This window comes from Pteropus alecto, unplaced genomic scaffold, assembly GCF_000325575.1.
Source record: "Pteropus alecto unplaced genomic scaffold, ASM32557v1 scaffold25, whole genome shotgun sequence".
Taxonomy (NCBI): domain Eukaryota; kingdom Metazoa; phylum Chordata; class Mammalia; order Chiroptera; family Pteropodidae; genus Pteropus; species Pteropus alecto.
The window spans coordinates 17,093,119-17,096,561 of record NW_006441955.1 but is presented as its reverse complement, the minus strand read 5'-3'; the positions used below and the strand labels follow the sequence as shown (position 1 = coordinate 17,096,561).

Genomic DNA, 3,443 nt, shown 5'->3' with positions numbered 1-3,443 from the left:
CTCATTGGGTACAAGTCTGAGAGACAAACCTCTCAGGAAACTCAGTCATAGAAAGGCAACTACCATTTTGTGAGATTTTCCTCCAGAGCTCAATCAGGTTCTGGCACAGAATATTAGGGAAAAATCCCCTTGTGTTTCCAGTAGGGTGAAGGGAAAAGAAACCATTTGGAAATAGACCAGAGCATTCTGTTTTTCTTAACAAAATCTGCCCCCAAGAGAAACTATTTTACTAGAGCTTATACTATTTATTTTTCAAAGCCAAACCAGCCTGAGGGAAGGAAAATACCCAACTCTATCCTGCTGTAGCCATTCTAACCCTCCGAAGGTGGAAGGAATGAGCAGCATATGTGAAATTCAAGGTCTAGAGGTACAGACTCACTAAAAGATTGAGACCTAATCATAGGACTATAGAATGTTTCCCCTCCCTCATACTATACCATCACATTACTAAAGGCCTATTTACAGTAGTTCCCTTTATATCATGTATGGCCATCAAACAAAATAAAACAACAAAAACAAAAACAAAAAACTATTACAAGGTGTATTATGAGTCAACAAACACAGTTTGACAAGACAGAGCAAGCAAACATCAGAAGCAGACTCAGATATGGCAGGGATTTTGGCATTATCAGACAGAATTTAAAACACATGATTAACATGGTAAGGGCTCTAATGGATAAAGTAGACAGCATGCAAGGACAGATGCATAATGTAATCAGAGAGATGAAAATTCTAAGAAAGAATCCAAAAGAGCATGTGTAGAAATATCATATGTATATATGTGACCATTTTTTTCTTTTTACTTAACTGCATTTTCTTTTTTCTTCAGAAAACGTGTTTATTACAGAACAAACACATAATGGTAAGCAAATAGTAAGAACTTGTTTCTTTTTACTTAAAAAATAGGTTTTTTTCTGATTAAAGCTACAATTATCTTAGATAAAATAAATCAAACAGTCTAATGTCAGGGATTTCACATGATTCAATGTAATAGCAAACCTTCTTGGCCACTGGGAACAAAGCATGGACATTCAGCTTTTTTCATTAGGTGACAGCATCCTCATTCCTCAGCCTTCACTGCTTTTCCCTCACTTCCAAAGATAATTTAAAACAACCTCACATTTACAAAACTCCTGTTTAAAAGTGTCATATTGATTGCTTGTGTGCTTTATGTTCCCACCTCAATTGCCCTGCTGTTAAGATTTAGGCTGCACATTTCCCACTGCAATATGCCTCATAAATCTAGAGGTAAAATAGTAGGCTAAATGCCTACTGTTAGATATGATCCAAGCAAGGAGAAATACACACACACACGCACACACACACACACACACACACACACACACAGAGCTAAAACTGTTACCCCTCCAAGAATTACGACACAATGGAGATTTCGATGCAGCAGTAGAGTAATAAAATTTTAATATAGCCTTAAACATTTAATAGGTGTGTCCTCCAACCCCATGATTCTAGTGCAGAAGATGAAATTCCGTATGAGAGTCCTACAAATTCATTAGCCGAGAGAGTTCCCAGTGAAATGTGGCAGTGGCCATGAGTACCTGCGGCAGATAAAAGCAGAAGAGTAAGAAGAGGAAAGAATAGAGTCATACCTTGGGACAGTGACTAGCATATCCATTACGAATGCTGTAATAGAATACTCAACTAACATTAGCTGAAATAAATATAGGTACTTATTTATTTTCTATAATAATTTGAGATAGGTGATTGTGAGTATTGTCTCGGCAGCTCAACGAATTCCTTCTTATCCTTTTACTAGCTATGCTTAGGCTGTTGGCCTCTTGTCCTTACTTGTCATGTCATAGGTACAGCATAGCCATTGCAGCTTCTCACGACTACAAAATGTCCGTCACAGAGTAGGTTCTCACAAATGTTAGTGCCTTTCTCTGCCCAATTTAAGTCCTTACTGTAAGAAAAGATCTACTTCCTCTTGGATCTCTCAGCAGGTATACCTTTCCAAAAGGAGGATTTGACTGATTTACTTCTCAGTATGGGATGGACTTATTGGGCAGGCTGCTTCAGAGAGAGAGGACTTCTTACTACATGGTCACATATTGATCTGGTCCAGTCAGTCATGCTAAGATACCAGGACTTGGTTCACTGCAAGGGCTCTATTTGGGTGACAGGAGTTCATACAGAGGATAGCTGAGCCCTCTGGGCTTCCTTACAAGGTAGCTCTGTACCCAGTAGACTCTTCAGAGGTTCCTCCTACAAATCGTGCCCAGTAGAGTGAAGTGCATTAGTTGGAAAACCATTCACAAGAAAGGCAGGAATGATCTATAGGAAGCTACTTACCTCACTAAATCAGATTTGAAGTGTCCGTTCTTCCATTCATTTAACAGGTTTTTGTTTTATTTTGTTTTGTTTTGTTTTTTAACATTCACCATGTATCAGGCACTGTTCTAGGTGCTTGGGATATAGCAGTAGATTTAAGACAAAATCCTCATCCTTTGTAACACACGCAAACATGTGCACGTGTGCGCATGTACACACACACACACACACACACACACACACACACACACACAGAGCAATCCTTTCTCTGCCCTCCTCTGCCTGCTCTGGTCTCCAGGAGACTGCCTCTTATAGTCTTCATCACTTGGGCTGCCTTGCCTTCTAGCTTCTGGTAAGCTTTGGTCAATGGAAAGTACAACAGGAAATTGGAAAATGAAAGGTAAGAGAAGGCAGGGTATTTCTTCCCCTCACTCACAGGGCTTTGGCCCATAAATTCTGGTCATGGCTGCATCTCTCTAGACAACAAGCTTCTACTAAGAAACCCCTCCTCCATGGCCCCAGCTCTCACTAGGATCTGAACACTTTTTCCCTCTTCTTGTTTCTGCAACTCTAAGTGTGGTAACGTCTTCCTTCCACTGCTAGTCTATGGGTCTTTCAACGGCCCTTATTGGTTAACTCTTCTCATTCCATAAATATTTTTTTAATTCAAGTCTCTTGAACCATCACAATTGCATTCTGTTTTCTGCTAAGATCCTGATTTAAGGCGAGTTACATAATTTGTGAGGCTCAGTGCAAAATGAAAATGAGGGTCCCTTTATTCAGAAAGCCAAAAAAGTATTGTTAAAGGTACTAAAATATAAAACTTTTTCCTTAAAAAATATTTTATTGCTTATAAAATGTAATAGGAATAATAGTAGTATATGAGTAATAATATAAACTTACTGAAAAAACAATATTTCTGGTAACATAATTTTATATAATATGATAAGTAGTATATTAATGTTACGGCTTGATTGAGCATAAGATTTTTTTCTGGATCTATTTTCTATAAATTAATTTATTAAGTCATCAAAATTTATATTTTTAACAACTTCATTTTAATAAATAAAATCGAAAAAACATCAATCACTCTTGGCAAATGCAAGATTACAAATAATGCTTGACAATTTAATTTGGAGAAGAATCTTCCT

The 3,443-nt window shown here is 37.6% G+C and overlaps 1 long non-coding RNA gene across 1 annotated transcript in view; it reads right to left on the bottom strand.

Annotated features, from left to right (window-relative positions):
- Positions 1-1,428: 1,428 nt before the first annotated feature.
- LOC112485764 overlaps positions 1,429-3,443 on the bottom strand; it is a 57,855-nt gene continuing 55,840 nt past the window's right edge. The window contains exon 4 of the long non-coding RNA XR_003048531.1: positions 1,429-1,559. This is a non-coding gene — a long non-coding RNA (uncharacterized LOC112485764). The remainder of the gene's footprint in view (positions 1,560-3,443) is intronic.